Consider the following 21,440-nt stretch of genomic DNA (forward strand, 5'->3'; position numbering starts at 1 on the left):
TAAGAAAAAAAAGAATAAAAAAAAGCAGTACTTGGGTAAATTTAATGTAAAATTCATATACTGTAATGCAGGAACATATTTGAGTTGCTACATTGTACAATAGTCATCTCCATTGACTTTCATAGATGATCTTGTTCCTTCTTCACTCCTTTGCTAGTTCTATTTTTTAGTCTCTCTGACCCATCTTTTATTTTCTTGTGATCTCCCCTTCTGTCTTAATGCTTTATGCCATTCAGCTTCCAGTTCTCCATGTAATTGTAACAACTCCCATTCCCACTTCCCCAGTTTTCTGCCATGGTGAATATGGATTTCCCATAGCTAAAGATGTTAAAAAATTTTGAGTACATTTCTTGATTTCATTGTGCCATGCAAGTCTTAGAAATGTAGAAAGAAAATTCCTAAGAAGATTTTTCAGTCAATTAATTCAATAATGTTGAAGTTTTTGCTCCTTTTTCTTAACCTTTTCTAACATGTAGCCATATAGAAAATATGCATTTTGGTGAGCTTAATGTAAAATATTTTTACTCTGCCAGAACATGATGTTTCAAAAATTTTTAATTAAAAAAATCTAGCAACCAATACATCTAATTAGCATTTTTATTTCCTAAAATTAGCACTTTCTAATAGAAACTATTTGCCACGTCCAGTTATGTTTAATATTACCCTGTTGGAGTGTCGTCAATAGCAACAGTAATTTATTCTCTTTTAGAGACTGCACCAGAACCTGAATACCAGGTGTTAAGCCTGGTTAACACCATGACCCAACCAGAGCAAGCTGGAAAATACCGATGTTCTGTAATTCTCCAGGCCAAATCAAACCTCTCAGAAGTTTTGTGCTGTACTTGAGGAAGATCACAAAGTTCAGAGCCATTCTTATTTTTCTCAGCTGTTTGCTTGCTAATTGGTGTCAAGTCAGCTTTGTTTTAGATAAGATCTTGACATCGGAGAGAGGGAGGCAGAGATTATACCTGGAGATTTTCCTTGTTTTGAGGCTTGTGTGCCCGTGTCTCATTCGGACTTCAAATTAGGAAAATGTTTAACTCTTAAAAGCTTTCCATAGCTTTGAGCTGGAAGAAGCAGCTGCTGCTACCGAAAAAAAGAAGTTAAACACTGATGGTTTGGACTTCTGTACATCAGTGGGATTTTTCCTACGTGCTGTTTTAGTGAATATATTTTCATTAGGCTGCTCTTGGGCCGCTTGGTGACGTGCCCCGCTGCCATCCCCTCGGTCTCCCGATGCGGGAGCCCATCCCCGTCCCGATGCGGGCAGGGCTGGCAGCAGGTGGCACCACCGGCCCGCGTTCTGCCGGGGGCCGCGGGGGCTCTGCCCGCGTCGGAAACAGCGCTCATGCTCTGGCACGGCGCATGCAGAAGCCTCTCTGATTCACATTAGTGTTCTATGTTTATCTCAGGGTGAGGGAATAAAATGCACAATATAGATAACTTGCAAGGACTTATCAGCAAATTGGACCTCGTGGTTATTTTTGTTGTCATTGTTTCTCTTTGTGTTACTGTTAGAGGTTCATCTCTAAAGAAGAGAGAAAAGAGACACACTAACAGTTTTCAGGTACATGAGAAATTCTTACAAGGCACTGCAGGGATACACGGCCCTTTGCATTCCCTGTGAATAGGACGAAAAGTAACATAAAGGGATATTTAGGTTAGACAATAAAGTGCTGTTAGAAAGAAATAGGGCACTGGAAATTATTGCACAAGGTGACTCTGGAGACCTCATGACATCGGTTTTTAGGAACAAGTGAGACTGGTTTGGGATGAAGAGCAGTGAAAAGAGGACTGGAGGACTTCTCAGGGTCCCTTCTAGAGCTGCTTTCTATAATTAGGTGAGATATAGATTATATTCAGGTACTCAAACAGCATCTTGCCCTACGGTACAGGTTGCATAAAGTCTGATAAAATTTTCACAAACTCTCCTCAGATCCAAAGGCACTGATTGAAAAGCAAACTCTGGTGTATCAATACTAATGGCAATCACCCCTTTTGATTGCAACACATTCTCAGCCTTAGATTTGACATTCAAGAGGGAGATCGAGGTAAAGAAGCATGTCCTTCCTCTTGTAAAGAGTTTCTACCTTTCCCTTTGGAGATTTTTTCTTTTAAGATGATCTTTGAAAACAAATTCTTGCCTGCTTGTTTCTTCAAGCCTTTCAAGCTTGGAAAAAGACTTTGTTGTAAATAAAAAAGAAAATAATCATATTTCATGAACAACATGTTCTGACATTCCTATATACCAGACATGGGGACATGTTTCATATATTGACAACATTGGAAATAGTAAGATAATTTTTTGAGATTAAGGAGATAAAAGTATCTTCATTTTACTACATGAATGTGATGTTTCTGGATTGGATAGAAACTCAAGATTAGCTGATAGATTTTGGCATTATTTAAAAGGGTGGGAGGAGGTGTGCATCTTCTTGAAGCTTGGTAGAGACTTCCAAATTGAGATCCTTCCTAGCTTTTTCACATTGTTAATGACTTCTATTAAACGAGAGTTTGAATTTGCTTTTAGTGGAGAATCTTCTCTTTTAGCACAGTGACTTTCCAGCAGGAATCTTTCCTCATGGAGAAACTCCCAGCCCTGTGGTTCCCCTTCTTCTATGAGAGCTGCTCCATGGTGCTCCAGGAAAGAACATCATGTTGCGTATTTCTGTTTGTGACTGTCTTCTCCTTAAAAATGATGGAATAGGAGTGAGACAAAATGATATAATATGAAGTTGCAAATAGCAAAATTGTGTCTAGTTTAAGGCACTGGGAATTCTGGTACTTCCAAATTCAATCAAGATATTAACTAATCCACAGCAAAGTATATGGCACAGGTAGATTTACTCCCAGGCTACTCAGAGCAAAATAGTCACTACAGGGTCTGTGGGCTCTGCTTACACTATTTGGAGCTACAATGCGCCCTAGAAATCATGCCTGGATCCTGCCACCTTTCATTTCTGTGGTCATTTTGGCTGTATGTCAAACTCCCCATGACAAAATGGAAATATCTCTGTTCCTCTTCATGATTTCTTTCCCTACAAGCATATGCATGCAAAGAAACACAAAGTAAAATTTCCTCCTATTAAAGATGCTAACCCTCATGCTATGCTTCAGTTCTATACACTGGTTTTCTTGTGATTACTTCCAATTTCACCTGAGTAAACTGATCACCACTATGCCTTACTAGGCAAGGAATCGGCTCCAGGTTGACTGGAAAGCTGCAATAAAACAAAAAATGAAAGGCATTTACTTGTATTATGAACAATTGAACAATAAATCTTTCATTAAAATTCCTCCTATGTCTCAGTTCCCTTCTGCATGGATTAACCATGTCACCCATGTAGTTTGCTGATATGCTGTTTCTGATGTCTGAAGCAGGAAGAAATGGAATCAAGCAGTCCCAGGGAAGCACTTCACTACAGTCAAGTGGCAGATTACAGCCATCAAGAGATTTTCTCATCAGATATAGTAACCAGCCACCTTGAAAATAGTTAATAAAACAACTTGACAAGAAATCCACATTAGTACTTAGATTTCACAGAAGCAAGCCCATTTGCCAGTATGCCTACGGCCGTTTTAGTCTTAATTCCAAAGTCCCCACATTATGGTACATCCTTCTTCACTAACATTCTTGAATATTTTAAGAAAACCATCTCGCTTCCTCACCTTTCTTAACACTAGTCATTCCAGTGATCACACAGATAAAACTATAGCAAGTTTATAAATTTTTATGTACTGTACAAGAAGATAAAGTTCCTTGGTGCACATTAAAAACATACTGGGGAAAACAGTCTGGATTATTCCTGGCTCAGGCAAAGGCAAAATTATCCATGGGGTTGCTTTTGCTCACAAACTTGGGTGCACTTGGTGGTAATACAGGAGGATAGGGAAATCTGGTGTGTGCCTAAGGGGAGTTCAATTTTGGGTGAAAGACAAAAGTTAATTAAATTGCATTACGTTAATAATTATCCAACATTGTGCATTACCACTTCAGTGCTGGCTACATGTGCATCACCTCACTGAGCATCTCATGGCATCAATCTTAACCACAAGCGTTCTGGGGATCCCAGCCTGACTTGCCTCTGACCATTGCACCCACACCACTGAAGAATGAACTGTGATAAAACTGAACAAGCACAGCTGCACTGAAATCACAACTGAGTCAAAAGTGCAGCATGCCACAATCCAACACCTTACAACATCTTTCCTCCTTGAAAGACAGTCGCCAAGGATAAAGGACAAAAGTCATGGACTAATTCAACAAACTTTGTGTGTGTGTGTGAACATTTTATGAACATTTGGCAGACACCTTCCATAGACTAAGAGAATGGTGTTTGTATATCTATCAAAACAGATAAATAGAAAAGGTGATGAGATATTGAGGAACGTGAAACTTGGCATGACGTAAATGGTATAGAGTAAAGGGTGGCTATTGTCCTGGTTTCAGCGATTTTCCTACACCATGTTTGTCCTAAGTCAAGGACTCTTTTTTCCCTTTGTCTCATGCTCTGCCAGCGAGGAGGTACATAGGAGAAACGGGGAGGGAGCACAGGCAGGACAGGTGATCTGAACTGACCAAAGGGATATTCCACACCACAGAACATCATGCCCAGGATATAAACTGGGGGGACTTATCCAGAAGTGTAGCTGATCTGGACTGGGGAAAGGGGGTCAGGCATCGGTCAGCTGTTGGTGAGCAATTGCATTGTGCTTCACTTGATTATTTCCTTATCATTATTTAATATCATTATTGATTTTTACTTAATTTTTAATTATTAAACTGCTCTTAGCTTATAGTTTTATTTTGATTCTCCTCGCCGTTCCACCAGGGTGGGGGAGGAGAGGGGAGGGAGTGGAACGAGGAGCTGAGTGGTGTTTAATTTCTACCGGCTTAAACCACGACAACAGCACACCAGTAAATATTTTTAAATAAGTAAAAGTTACCCATATCCATCACAGAATCACTTTGCAAGGAGGCATAACAAAAACTTTATTAGAGCAGATGGTGCAATTAAGAAAACAGAAGCCTGGGTACAATGTAAAAATTCAACATTTCTCATTTGGGGCAATAAATACATTAGTTTAACTTTTCGAATTACATTGATCCTTAAACAAATTCCGGAAAATTAAGATTGTCAAAACTGACAATAAATTTCTGATTTCACTGAAAAGTGTTAGTGGACCTGACTAAAATATTGTTATTAATGGAAACTTTTTTAATTTGTCATGTTTATTCTGATTCAGAATGAAAAAATAAAATGCCTGGTAAATCAATTCCTGTACAGCTCTTCCTATTCTAACTCAACAATGTCAGGAAATTTATATACAAATCCCACTAAAACTGAAATTAAAATTATTTTGCTTTTTAGTCTTAAACAATAAGTTATATTTCAGTTCACCTTGAAACAGAGTGATAGGTTGTTATTGCTTTTAAATGAAAGCATGAAAATTTAAGAAAATAATCAGTAATAAAACTAAGGCCTAAAAACCAGATTTTTAAACCTGTTTCTTGCACAAGGGCAGAAGAAGCTGCAGAGGGGGAGTAACAGTAATAATAAAGTGATAAGCCACATTCTAAGATGCAAAAGGTGAATCACATTTGTTGTCAGTCAACAAAGTGCTAAGGACAAACAAGACATTCAGTAGCACCAAACTTCTCTGAAAAGTTTGAAATATCTTAAAACTGATGGTGCTCTGAGATTCAGGCTATAGGAAACTGAGAATATTAAAAACAAACAAGAATAGAAGGTGGAGGAGTTTTGGCTGACATTTTCAGAAATGCATTTAGTATGGGAAAGAGTCTCTTTGGAGTAGAAAATAACTAACATAACCTTTCAGAAAAAGAGTCAAGGGACCCGACAGGAAAATACAGAGCAGTCATATTCACAATCTACTTTCAGAGATCAAAAGAAAAAATAGTAAAAATAGCCAGACTTCTCTTGCTTCAAATGCATCCTTTGTTAAGACTTCTTTGAAGATCCCTCGACATGCTGCTCATGAGAGATGCAGCCCTTAGCTAAGATGTCCTAGTGCACTTGATAACACAGCCCACCAGCAACAAATGTCTAATGTGAAGAAAGAAGCATCAACAGATAAGGCAGAAAGTGGAACAATGGGATAAGAATAACAAGTAGTCATAAACAAATCCTTTGCCTGCTGAAAAGAATGTCTGCATACCTTAGAGATCAGTGTTAGAACCAGCTCATTGCTTCGTCAACAAGTAAAGAGAAAAATAAAGATTGAAATAGTTTATATGCCTTGTACAATAGCAGCAGAAAATGCACATTAAGACTGAAAAAAAAAAGTATGTTAACAGTGATTTAGTCTCCGATATACCTGCCCTGGAAATTGTATGCAAGGCATATTTCACCTTCTTCTCCCAGATAAGTTACAAATAAACCCTAGTGACATCAGATAAAACAGCACAAATGTTTGCAGATGTCTCTTCAGAACACAGCTAAGGTAGGTAGTTTGTGGGTTTCTAATTTTCAGCACAGATCCTCAGCTGATATAAGCTGCCTCAGGTCTATTGAAGTCAAGATGCCAAAAGTTAAAGCTAAGCACATAGTTAAGACCCTGTTTTGCAGCACAACAGCAATACACACTATGCACTGCTAAGGCTTGAGCAGATCTGTTGAGGACTCAGCTGTTAAATCCAGCTCTCTGGGGCTGCAGTCCAAAGACTGCCCCCAGTCACCAAAAAGGACATCCTTAAAGCCAACAGCATTGTATCTTTGCTGCTTCCATGAAACCTTGCGTGATTCAGTTCCTCTTCAGTGTTATTTGCCCCTACACCTGCATGTGTCCACTAATTTTTATACATCATAGCGAACCAAACTAACCACCACAAGTGTTCAATGGAGGGCCCTAATCTACTAATTTGTTAGTTAAGTGCTATGTATACCTTTAGTACTATATAAATAATTAATAAGGCTAACAAGACTTATATAGAGATACTTAAAAGTCAGACAATCTTAACACTAGCATCAATCTGACACTTTATTAGCAGCCAGTGAAGCCTGCAGATTCCCAGCCTAATGTGCATATGCCAACCAGCTTCAGTCAGCAGCTTAGCTGCAGGTGACAAAACATCTTTTCTGACTCGCATAAAAATATGTGTGGAAGCAAAGAAAAACCCAAGGAAATAATATCCACTATAAAGAAAAATGATACAGAACAACAAAGACATTTAGAAACTGGGAGGGGGGTGGTTTATAAAGTCAATGATGATTCAAAAGTGCAGAAAGATGTTGGGTTCAGTGATGCTGATAGTGATAGATTGGGCATTTGGCAACATGTATCTCCTGCTGTTCCAAGTTGCTTGTCTGAATTCCTGTTGGCTTTGCTTTGTCTCTTTCATCTGAAATGATCTGTCAATACAGGGAGCATGGGAATGGAAACAGAATTCCTGACATGAACAGGACTGACAGTGCATTGCCAGGAGAGGGAAGGGGCAGGACATGCAAGGGGTGTGCAGGCTTTGGCCAGGTGTATCAGTTAAATAATGAAAACATATTAAAAAATACAAACTATGTCCTTTGTTTAGCATCATATGAACTACACTCAGGGATCCTGTTTCAAACTTCAAAACTCATCAGACTCTCAGAGCTGGCTTTTAGAATTACTGGATTTGAAGACTTCCAACCACTGGTATACAAAAAGTTAGTATGTAGAGAGGGGAGCTTTTGGCACCTCCTGAAAGAGATTTGAGGCTGCGTGTATTATCAGTGAATCAAATAACACCCTTAGACCCCTTAAGACATTCTTAAGACAAAGCATTTTGTGATACAAGACAGGGGAAGTGAAACAAAGGCTGGATAAAGTACTGGTGATGACACTGATACAAAGGAACTCCTCGTGTGAAAAAAACGGTTCCACAGAAAACAAAATTGAATGTAAGGACATAGCAAGGCAGACAGTACCAGAAAACAAATACAATTATATCAAAGAAACTGTTCCTGTATAAAAATCAAATCTTACTCTGCTATAAATCCCATTAACCTCAGCTTGTGCAGGATTTTATGGTTTTTCAGATGAAAGAAGGCTGCTGTGGACATTTCTGTAAATCGGTTCTATTTTATCACAGATAACTTAAAATGCTTTTACAATTCTTTTCCTTTTGTTACTCTTTTATTGACATTTTTATTTTTTGACATCTTCACTCTCCTTTGTCCTGCCTACAGTTCATTCTGAAAGCAGAGACTAAGTAGCAAAGTGCCATTTTTCCTTTGGTATGACAGACTTTCACCTTTGCAATCCTCTGAAGGACACCAAGTCCTATGTTTAAATTACTAATCCTCCTTGGATGAAGTCTCAATTTCTGGGTGGCTTCATCAGTCAGACCCACAAAGCAACTGCTTCTCAATTTATATTTTTCCAAATGACGCTCCCCTTATCTGTCATTGTCACATGGCACAGTAGGAAATCTTTGGAACATGAGGTGGACTGTCTGTTTTGTCATATTCAGCTCTCTACTGCAATTAAAACCTGCTTGTCTGCTAACTAATCACACTTTCTCTGCCTCACAGCCACATTTTCACTTCTTCACTTTCCATACAGCCTTCATAATAATTTCAAACTTTGAAATGGATATGATTTCTCAAGATGAAGCTCCAGACCTAACTGATGACCCCAGTTTTTCCATAGCAGAAATATTCCCCTTTGATCCTTCTTTGTCATCAAACATTCATCTTTAAACATAAAGAACAGCATTGCACACAAGACACAGGATTCTGGATGCCTGCTTCCAATTTTTAACTATGACAGAGCCGTCTCCAGGAGGTTTGCCTCTGGCACTGGGAATGGGGCTTGCCTTCCCTGACTCAGCTGTTCAGTCTATGCTCTCTACAGTCAAGACAGATGAATGACCAGCAGTCCTAGGGACCTCATTTGCTGTAAGGTACTTTGCACTATGGTAATAAAAACCATGACCTTCCTCCACCTGTTACCAGCCATCCCTCTTCAGGATGCCACAGAATGTTGTAACTCTCATATTCTGTGTTCAAAGAGTGCCTAGTTAGATGAAAGAGGGACTATGCATGCTTTCACTGAAGGAAAGTTTGCAGCACCACTCTGGGTGCTGTTAGCCATCTGGCCAAGCAGAGGAGGACATATCCACCCTCCAAGGGCAGGTGGAGAGCTCTGCTAGTAGCCAGCCACATCCATCCAGGTTTATTCTGTCAGCCAGTAGGAAGGTTCCTTGACAATGATTGTCGATGTCCCTTCGATTTGTCTATATTCAGCTTCTATTCTGCAAATCTTTCATATTTCCTAAATTTGTTAATATCACAGCATAGATTCAGCATTCCAAATACAGAATTGTTTGGCCTGCTATGCTCAGATTTCACCTTCTAACCTCATATTCCTCATCTTGACATAAAGATCTTGAGCAGAAGAAATCCACAAAGCTCGGAATGTTCAGAGACACTTGTAATTGAGATTTTTAATGCCAACAATTATGAAAATTGAGGTTAAAAATGAAATTCATATCCACACCAGGTATCTGACAATAAATATCCAAAATTCAAAAAAGCCCAACTAACACATTATTGAGTTATTCAAGAATTACTTCTGAAGAACAGATCCAAAATGCTTTGGATTTATCCACCATAGCTTAGACTTTCCCACTAGCTCCTGATTCACCCTTTTAATCAGAGAGTAAGAAGGTACGGTAGTCTAGTTCAGATCTTGTGACCTGGTAATATCTAAAGGATCAGGAGCCTCGGGCAGTTTGGCCTGAGCTGATCACCACTCTTGGTCCAGTGCTGAGAAGATTCAGGAATACAGAAAAAAAGCAATTATCACTGTAACAAAGTTTATGGCATCAGGAACAACATAATAAGGAGAGGCTGCTGAAGCAATGCACTCAGTTTTTGCCAAGAAGACAATCTGTTCCTGGCTCATATGAAGGTTGTGCTCAAATTTAGGTCTAGCCTTATATGGTCAAACAAGGATTCTGTCTGTGCCTCAGGAACATTTCATCTAAAGCTATTTTCTACTCTGCCTTTCTCATTTAGCTAAGGAACACTTAAATTCATCCTGGAAGTGTTCTTCCCATTATAAACACAGCCAGTATGCACTGGCATCTTCTCATGGTATGCACATCATGGCACGGGCCTTACCAGAAGCAGCACAATTCCTACAGACCAATTATCCTTCTGACATTTAATAAATAACCACCAGACAAGACAAGAGCTGCTGTCATTCTCCTAGTCTGAAGACAGATGGACAATTCTCAGAATTTCAGTCAAGCAATTGAAATACATGAGGTGTCAGAAAGCATTATTTATTTCATCTACATTTTTAATACAATGGTTTATAACACACAGACAACTGGGCAGATGTATACATTTTATATGGATGCGGTTACACACATGTATAGACACATACATGTATAGATACACATACACATTTAACATGCTATATAAGAATATGGAATATTATCTTATATGGTTCATATGCTTTTATAAACATATTCTCTTAAATGTAGAATTTTGTACTGTAATATTATTAAAATATGACATTCAGATACATATAACTCTTTTAAAATTTATTTAAATTGTCTGTATCTTCAGTTTTTTCAGAAATCACTTCTGTCCTGAACGACTTTATAACATACCTTATTTAGGAGGTCAATACTAATCCAAATTTTGTATCAACCTTGTATGGAAATTTCAATAAGAAATTCAGTTATTATTTTTACAGCTCTCCAAAGTGTCATGTTAGTCTGAGTTTCGAATGCCAATAAACCCAAAGCTAAGTACATACTTAAGTACTTGCCTGGATCAGAGCCAACAAAACCAGATGAGATGGGGGTTTCATTAAAGGTAGACTCATGAAACATAGCATGGAAATGGTCACTCAACATTTTTAAGTAGATTACATAGAGAGACTGGACACAAACAAAGAGAAGACAAGAGACACTAATAACTGCCCCTGTCGGACATGACAGGAAGCTGAGGTCAGGAGACAGATCTGCTAAAGGCATCCCAGTAAGAACCTGTCTCTGTTCTATCAGACCACATGTAATAGTAAGACTGTCACTGGTTACTGCTGACCTTAATATGGCCCTAACAATGGGGAAAGAGCCAAGCGGGAGATTCAGATGCAGTCTTGCAGTTTTGAGGACTGCATGTGTGTTTCCACCACTTCTGTCTGTATTAAGGAACTGCAAAAACATTAGAATGTTGACAGAAACCAAGCCTGGTGTTCCCTCAAAAAACAAAAACCCACTGCAGATGTGCAGCTGGAGTGATGCAACAGCATCCTCTATCTATTAGTCAATGGATAAACAATAAACAGTTTCATAAATACATGGTGAAAAATTAACAACTATATTCTTTAAATTGGATTAACACATTAATTTTCTGATTGCATGCAGCATTAGTTCAGTGTTTTCATAACAATAGCTGCCAGCACTGCCCTTATTCTGGATTCCTGCTTTGCGCTTAGAGCTCCCATATTCCTCCTGTTCTAAATTTACTGCAACATTGAAAAGCCCAGAGTTAGGGATATGCAGATTAAAAAATGGTGAAAATGATGGCAAATTGGATGAACTAAAACATGGTCTTCCCATAAGATCTGTTCATATGAAACACAACTTCTTGGTATTTAAATTCTAAGGCTAAAGACTGAGGCATAGCAAACTACTGACTCCTATTATATTTACTCTATAAGGATGAAAGATTGTTGGTCCCTGTGGGATTACAAGTCTGAGAAGTGCTGTTATTTCAGACCTGATGTTTAGGCCATTAGTGATTTAATGCAGCTTTTTCCTCTACTTCAGTAGTGGCAGTTCTGTCCCTAATGTCTTTTTTTTTCCCATTTAGCCTGAGGGTTTGATGTGATTAACATCTGAAATGTATTACTTGGGTCGGTGTTAATTAATTTAGCTGAAATATTACAACTTTTAAACTCTATTGGTCATGGAAGGCTGAATGATAAGGTTAATTAATTCTGAACAATTTTAACTGTAAACAAAAGTTTTTAAAAATAAAAGAATGTAAAATCAGAGAAAGACTTTTCTCTGCCATTCTTTATTAGGATGGCACCAGTGGCTAGGTGTCCTGTAAAGAATTATTCTGCCACTAACTTTGTGTTAGCTGGATCATATAGGAAGAATGTGCTCACAGTCTGGGATTCAAATAATTATCCCAGCAAAGATATGCCTCTTAGAAATGTCCCTGTATTTACTGTACTGGACCAAGTTCATCAGTCCCATATTCCAAAATCTTCCACTCTTAGGCTTAAATTCTGCTGTTCACATTTTGATTCTGTGTGAATCAAATCTTTTTAAGTTTCTCCCTCATTAGTTTTCAGTCAGGATTGCCAGTTAATAAAATACAGGATGGCACAGATGCTGAACTCATGTAAATTTTCTCCACTCCTGCCATTTGATAACTGTCTCTTTGACGTCAGTGGAACCATGACAATTGCCATCAACCCAATATTCATTTTTTTCCCTCCTGTTACCCACTTCCCTGAAGACATGAATCACTAGATGCTGCCACTGCTGTCATATAGTGCCATACAGACAAAAGATAAGTCACCTAGAACACTTCACATTTCCTGCTATCAGAGGATATGGATTTGAAAAACTAGTTTCACTCAAATGACAAATGATGAAACACTGAACCGACCTTTTCTTCTTTTCATGCTTGAATACAAGCTTTTAATTCTCAAGCCTGCAGCTATTACTCAGCAGATATCAGCTGCTGAAGGACCTCTTCCCACATCCTCAATATGTATGTTTGCTCTGTAACTTCTGGGACTAATGGAAGCAGCATCCCTAAATACATTTTTATCATTAAATATTAAGATTAAGAAGAAAGGATGGCAGTGTTGCATTTCCAGTGGGAAGATGTGCACAGGTCGACAGAAGGAAAAAGAATATTTGAAAGATATATACCTACAGGTCCAAGGGAAGGACTGTCCTATAGTGTGTAGAACACATGCTGATAAATTACAATCTTTCTACATAAAACCAAAATTTCCTTAATCTCAGCTATAGAAGTAGCAACAGGTCACAGATTTTATCTGTAAGCATTCTTTCTAGACCCAGACTTTCATTCTCTAAGGGCTACAAAAGGGATTTCAGAGATTTTTCTGAATTAAAAAAATATATATTCCTTTCTGCATTATGTAACCCTTCTTTCTATACAGTAATTTCACACCTGTACATGAAATATAAAGACATTTGGGTCTGAAGATCTTCAGCTCAAACAATGAGAGCTAAGGATAATACCTCTAGAAATTAAAAATAGGAAAAGAAGTATACAAAGTCTACAATAACATTACTTTCATATTTTCTCTTTTACAGTGATGCATGGATTGTTATTATTGTTACCAGCCTCACACCAAGAGAGCATATTGAGTCCTTCTTCTGTTGATGACACTTGGATGATATTTGCTACTGATTTCTAAAAGGGCATCTTCTAAAGAGCTAGTATTGGTTAAAATAAGATTATTTAAAAGTCCCATTTTTCACCCCCAAAGCTGCAATACTCTTCCCATTAATGCCCTTATAGCAATTAAAATGGAAGAATTTTCAGATTTTTAGTTGAACAATAAATACTAAGCTTGGGGGGGTTTGGTTATCTTAGTTTGTTGTGGTTTTTTGCTTGAACAATCAAACTAATTAGTCATGTTCTACTTTTCAGGTTACTACTTTCTGGTCTGTTTCACTTTTTTTCTTATTATTATCCCAGAGCCATGTGATATATCATTCAGATAGTGCTGGCCAGAAATTTTCTGTCAAAAACATTCATTTATTAAAAGCTTCTATTCAGTTAAATGAAAACATATGTAGCTACTCCTCATATTATATATTAAAAGATGAGCACTTTCTAAAAGAAACCTCCCTCTTTCACATTCCAGAAGTTAAAAAAAATCATTGAAAAACACACAGAAATAATTTTAACCATTTTACTGGAGTAACTGGGGATCAGGTGGAAAGAGCTCAGAATGAGGAAAATATAGTTTTTAACAAATTCTGTTTCTATCACATGTGCAGTTCTCTCTAAATAATGAAAATACCTGGTGAAAACATTTTCATTGACTTTTGGCATAATTTGTTTTCTTAAGGCCTACATTTAGGGACTTTGTAATTGTTTCAATGTTTTTGTTTTTTTTTTTTCCAATGGGGTCTTTTAAAACCCAGATCAAACCTTCCCATATTACAGGAAGGAGGTACCTGCAGCTGAAGAGCCCCATAATTGTTGTTTTCAGTTTGATGAGGGAGGCACAGGAGGGTAGCACCCTGCTGCAACAGTCACAGTATACAGTGATGAAGCCAAGGTGATTTGTCAGCACTGCCAGGGCAAATAAAAACCGTGTCATGCCACCTGCTAATGCAGCAAGATTTCAGGGAGTTCTGCAGAGGAGCTGAAAACCTATTTGAAGGATTCAGGAGCAAGGCTTTACATGAGAGGGGAGTTGTGCTTTTCTGTTTCTCCTTTTCTTTGACAATTCATTGCATTAGTTTAAAACAGTTGGATTTTCTCAGAATTCTTCACTACAGTACCCATGTAATTTTAATGTATTCTGCCTCTCTACCCTTACAGTTTGTCTGCCTGCACTCTTGCTTTCCACATAACTGTAAAGACAGATGCAGCCATGAGAGTTTTCTTAGGTTTGAGGCAGCTCCTCTGCTGTGCCTTTCAAAGCATCAAAACCCTCAAGTCTGTGGCAGCTCCTTTAAAGTAACATCACTGTACTTCTCATCTGTAAGAGCCTGATACAGCAGCAGAGACTGATATGTGAGCTCTGTGGGGCTGACACGCCTTTCTTCCTCTTGTTAACATTATTTTCAGTAAAAGCATTGCTACTAGCTATGGCCAAGTCTCTACTTACAGATGACTTAGTGGAAGTAAGCCATCCAAAGCAGGAATTCTCCAAATTCTCCAAGCATTTCCATGTTTGGAGATCCTCATGCAGTCACATGGCATCTGACAGTATGCTCACTCTGCTAATAAGCCTTTTTGAGATGTAACCTCAGAACACACTTAGATTTCAGATCATTAATTCTCATTTTCATTCCAGGAAAAGCCTTGATCCAGATACTGACAAACCTGTGAAACTGAAATAACACCAAACTTCTCACTCACTTCACACAGTTCACGGAGAAATCACTTGCTCATGTCACATTTCATGTTAAAAAAAGCCCCTGTAACAATTAAAAAAACAAACAAGTTCACCAAATTCCATTATCCTCTTAAAAATGACATGGATTACAAGATTGTGAAGTTTCTTCTCTATTAGCTTGCTTTTCCTCCATCTCCTTTTGCATTTCAAACTTACTAGTCTTTAAAGCAAATTTAAAAATGCATTTGTTATGGTTTACATACTGGAAAGACTACTGCATTGCAAAAAGAAAACTAGACTACTGTGGTCAGCAGCACTCTACCACCAACCATCTGGGAGGTACCAGGAGACAGCAGTCCTTTCCAGTAGGCAGTGTGTGTGTTGCTACACTTTTCCAAAGTTTAATGGAGTCAAATATTATTCATATAGACTGTTCAATGCCAGAGAACAGCCTGATGAGGATTTAATTTATTAGTACAGTTGCAGCCATATAGAGTCTGTTGAACATCTGCTTCACAACATACCATACCCTACAAGCTACGAAACACTTTCCAACATGCCGTAATGAAATTAGGATACACGATGTATAAGAGAAAAATCTAAAAGCTAATGTGCAATTAGTACAGATCTAGCAAGATGATGAGTTTTGCCATCATCCAAGCCTGCACTAGATGGGAATGCGGTCAGTAAAAATGTCCAGATGTTGTGTATAGATTCAGCTTATAATGAGAAATATACTGCTTCTAGTAATTGTGATATACATCTGGAAGGTTATATAGGAACAGGATGGAAAACTCTGGGGAAATAGAGGACATCCTCCATTCTGTAATATATTGCTTGTAATATTGCACAGAGGGAATGTGGCCAGAAGTTTTGCATAAATAATGTCAGTGAGTCAATCCAGGAAACCTGCAATAATGCATCAGCCTAGAAGGATGATTTGTGTTCAAACATCTGCCTCCAGCTATGCTTTTTTCCTATCTATTATTCCATTCCCTATTTCACATAGTCTTATATCATTGGGAAGACACAAGTGGCATTTGACTTGCATCGAGTGATGATGGCTTTTGTGGACATGACCTGCACTATACATCTTTCATGCCCTTATAATTTTTTCTGCATTGCCATCTACACTGTTGATGACTTTCATGGTAAATTGGGACACTCCAACCTCCTTATTCAGGAGCTATTAGGTCCCTTTTTAATCTATCTACTTCTTTGCTGTGAAACATACAATCTCTGAATCACAAACCATCAAGGACAAGGACTGTTTTCTTCTGTACTCACACGGCAGAATGAGGTTCTACTCATACCTAGAGTCTTCTGCTTCTACCATAATGCATCTAACATGATCACATAATGGGTGTCTGTGTTTGTTTAAATCATTCTAAATCTGCTAAGAAGAAAACAAGAAGAGCAAAATGTATCTTGGGATGAATAGATTGTGAGCATGAATGTCTAATGAGGGAGTGAAGGACACAGAATGAGTCTATGGATGGTCACACATGCAGGGGAGCTACTGACCAGGATGCGAAAATTCCCAGGGCTGGATTTGTAGCACCAGAATGGCTGATCTTGTTAATACCTATTTCACATGCCATCCATGTTTACATGCAATATCTGATTCACATGCAGAAAGGGTTGTGGAACCTGTGAATAAGAAACAAGGCTAAAGAATCTAGCTTGATTGACACTGAATAAATCACAATTTTGCTCATAAGAAGGAAGTTAAGGTGAAAGAAAAGATCTTGTGCCACAGATACAAGAAACAAAAATGAGCCTTATTATACTTCAAGAATACAAATGTTCTTTGCAATCTGCTGATGGGTGCTCAATGCTCCCCCAAATGACAGTGGGTGAGGTGGGTTTGTTTCTGAAAAGTCACAGAGAAAGTTTTCACCTACTGGTACGGGGTTTACAGTCAGAGAGAGAAATAAAGCATCAATAGAGGCAGATGAAGACAGAAACCCTAGGCTGCTGCACCTTTCAAGGTCTAAGACAAAAAGCCATGTACCACAGAGCACAGCAAGGATCCCCTCACACACTAGGGCATGTTTTAGGAACAAAACAAGCACAGGATCTCTCTGTCTGTCCTACTATGCAGTGAGAGACAGGAATATCATCTGTCAACACCTTAATGAGAACTATGCCTCCAACTGTGGAGCAACAATGGGAAACTGCATATTGGCAATGACCCCTGAAGGGAAAAACCACCCTTGCACTCCTGATTATAATGCTAATAGCACATAAGCAGTCAAATGATAGGGCAGACAAGATTTTCTCCTGTATTAACTACTGTGAAGTCCACCACAAAGTCATTTGTCATCAACATACTTCCAGCACTGGTGTAACAGCTGTGAAAATATAATTAGTCCCTCCATCTCTATCCCACTGGGTACCAGTCACTGCTTCAGTGGTCTCTTTGGATATCTTTCTGTCCTCTACTGGCCAGAGGTCAAGTTTTCCAGAAGCTAGTTGCCTGTACAAATTACGGTGCACATATTTTACATCTCATTGTAATGCTTTCTTTTGCCAGCATCCACTTCTTTGCAAATGTTCCATTTCCAAGTCATTTTTCTGCAAGCCCCAAGAGAAGTCATCAAACAAGCATGCTGAAAATTTATCCACAGGCATCACAAATGCACATTTAGCTGATGAAGACATAGAGTTCATATAAACTTTGATTTGGAATGCCTCTTCTTCCAAACAGCTAGTCGTCCCATACGGGACATTGCTCGGGAAAAACAGGACTGGGGGGGAAATGTCTGAAAGCACAGTACAAAAAGACACAGGTTGCCCACAGCTATTTTGGAGCAAGGAGAGAAAATTGGTACTGTTCTGTTTAAATAATTTTCAGTGTCAGCATTTGGAGTACCAATACAATTAAAGGCTGCAGGAGAAGTGCTGGGTAGTGAGAGGCCAAAGGAGACATGATACATCTGCTTCTGGGTTTGGGTCTGAAGCCACAATGTCAAGATTATGCTGAGACTTCCAGATGTCTCTTTGGAGACAATTAAATGAACGACTGCAAAAGCAGAAAAATTATCAGGATGATGTTTCTGCATTGTGATACCCTGGAATAAGTCCTGATACTCTTTTTTCTTCTGTCATAGTTACAGGGAGATTACCAACTGCCGGGCATAACAGCCCATCACATAAAACATGGGGAAGGATAACAATCTTCATGCCAGAAACAACTCACTACAAAACTAGTTCTTTGGTGTTTAAAGGAATATGAAATGGGCCAAGGGCAACATTCCTGAGCTGAATGCCGAGAAGGAAACTTCAGAGAATTAGAGAACTGATGATACAACATGCCTGTCAAGATCAAGAAATGGTGTGTAGGACCCACTGCATAGTGAGAACCAAAAGCCGCATCATGTTTTAAACAGCCCACACGTAGGCTGGACTATCACGCTGCACCTGACTTCCCCATATTCTGTTAATCCTTATTTTTATACTATGGGAAATAGTAAACCCATATAGTAATTATAGTAACCCACACACTGACCTTGGCTTATAGAGTCAGTGCGAGCCTGACAGTGTCTAAGCTGCTGCAGCACCATTCGGACCAGTCTGTGGGTGGATCTGCATCCACATGCAGACCTCAACCTCTGAGGTTTTCATCCTATTTTCTCCCCCTGTATGCTGAGGAGGGAGAGGGGGAGAATGAGGGAGTGTGATGGTGGAGTGGTGTGGTGGGCACCTGGCAGCTACCCTGCCACATAAAGCCGTTTTGAAATCAGTGGTTTCCTGATCATTTTTTCTGACCACTCTGAGAGCATTCAGAGGTTGGGATGTGGCAAACCACTGAAGTTGGTTACTACCTGTAAGAAACCCAGTCAGCATGACCCAGCTTCTCTGTGGCCCAGAAGACTGTGCCATTAACACACACAATGTATAGACATGAAGTTTGCTTATGCACACACAGATGACAGAAGCAAGAGGCAGGCATCAAGGCTGAGCTCCCTCCATTTTGCTCCCCTTGCTGTCCTTCTATCACCTACAGCACCAAAGGGCTGAGCAAGAGAATCCTGTAAAGGCAGAGAGCTCTTCATTGCTCAACTCCAGCTTCCCCTTGGTCCAGAAAACAGTTGTGTTCACCCCCTACTGAGCAAGGGCATGGAGTATCGCTCTCCACTCTGATGCTTTGGGCTCTGATTCTGTCTAATTTATCCCATCTTAAATAGCACTACCACAGATGGCTCTGCTTCCCTCTAAATGGATGCTTTCATAGTTCATGAAAATACGTGCCTGGATGTGGAAAACACCATTGCAAAAACCCCCCGTCACACAAAAAAACTCCACAAGCACCCAGTCCTCCTCACCTAATCACAGTCATTAAATGTTTTCTCTGGTCGATAAATATAATCTCTGCTGACTTAAACTCCACCTATCTTAAATGTTGGCCACATACTAAAAAAGTTATGTGCCATACTGTTATCTACCACAGCTTGGTAACAGTAAAACTGTGCCATGTCTGTTTATTGTTGCCAAAGGTTCCACAAAGTCCCATTATTTCTCCATGAATGAACACATAAACACTGAATGGGACAGGGTGGAGAATGAAAGTCCTTCCGTGATTAACACATTTCCCCTAAGCCCATCTGTCACCCTCAGTGCAGTAACAAAGCACTACTGCTTAAGGAATAGTGTGAGGAGACTTGTGAGGGAGTAAACACTTCTTTCTTAGAGGAAAGCAGATGATAATCCAGGAATTTCATCGGTTCTGTTTATTTTTAAACAGAACGATTCACATTGCCTTGCAAATGTTATCAACTGATTTAGAGAAAATTATTTGAACAAAAGCAACAATTATCCTTTTCCCTCATTTCTGACAATTTTTACTCTCCTTATAGAGCACAGCAAAACCATCCTTTGTTAGGTTTCTGGTAGCTTCGCTAAACCCAACAACAAAGGCAGCAGAATCCTAAGATATTGTTTTGAACTGATGCCACAGAAATTGAAATGGATATAAAAGATGATCTCTGATTTGGACACATTCCAGATGAAAGCACTTGGCCCAAACTGAACACAGAGAGTGTTCACTCTCTGTGAGTGAAAAGCAAATTCATCTTTATCTCTTTTGACCAGAAAAACATTCTTATCTGAAAGAAAATTCCTTTGTCTGGGAATGAAATCCCAGACTCAGACGGTTCCAGAGAGTGGCAATAAAGAATATTAGGCCTCCCAGCAACGTTCTCCAGCACTCTCCACATGCAGACTTAGCTCTGTATTTCAACTGCTTACTGTACATGGCAGCCCTACTGCAGGATATCACTCTATGTGGAGTCTGTCAGCAGCCCTGAACAGTAGGTGGTCTGAATTCCTCATTACTCTTATGCCATCGGATTTGAGACAGCAAGTTAAGCATTGTGAGCAGAGCTCTTGGGCATGCAATCAGAAGATGAAAACAATATCCTTTTTGCTCAACACTTGAATTCTTGTATCATTTTCTTAGTGTACAGTGACATGAGAAGCAAACCTTCAAACAAGCCCTTTGAAGTTCTCCAGAGGCTGCTCTTCCCAAGCATTCTCTAGCTAGACACCATGGGATGTTCTTTTGCTTTCTGAAAATATCCTCTTCTTATTTCTAGAAACCATTTTTCCTCTCTGTTTAAGAAACTATTTTGTATCCTTTTTGCTAAGATCTTTGCTAAAATATAGTTATTTATATTGTACCTTGAGTAAAGCAGAGTGCTAGGGAGAACTCAGCCAGGCAACAAAAAGCTCCAGTTTAGGAAAGGGGGTGCTCTTTTCCTTCAGCCATCTGTTTCTAAGGTAAAAATGTTTTATGAACCAAAATGCCTCTGACAGCAAGTTTATATGGTTCTGTCCTGAATGTTCATTGACTGCTTTCTTCTCTCTTTAACAAAGACTGTATACCATGCATCAAACTTCTGATTTTTTTTTACAGCTTTACAAATGCAAGACATTTCACACAAAGGATCATTTGTAAGATCAGTTTTAATACAGCACAACTACCTTTACTGTACTAAGAATAGAATTCATTGGAAGTTGCAGGCATACAAATGTCCTCTTCTGCATATTTAGATACTTACTGCCACAATCACTTGTTATAAATAAGAAGCTTGACTAGGCCAATATTCAAGCAGCAATCAATTTATTAATTAAGGTGGTAAAGTATGAGCAAAACAGCGCTGGGTACAGTGGGGAAAGTTTTCCCTCCAGCTGCACACCGATGGTTGGAGCGTACAGATATTTATAGGGGTACACATAAGCTTTTTTCAGCAGTTTCTATTCCAAATTTTTACGTCACAATTCTATACACTATTGTGAGTTAGTTTTTCTCAGGATGTACCCCAGAAAGGAGTATTCCCAGATGGTGGGGTCTG

Source organism: Motacilla alba, chromosome 2 (genome assembly GCF_015832195.1).
Source record: "Motacilla alba alba isolate MOTALB_02 chromosome 2, Motacilla_alba_V1.0_pri, whole genome shotgun sequence".
In the NCBI taxonomy this organism is placed as follows: Eukaryota; Metazoa; Chordata; class Aves; order Passeriformes; family Motacillidae; genus Motacilla; species Motacilla alba.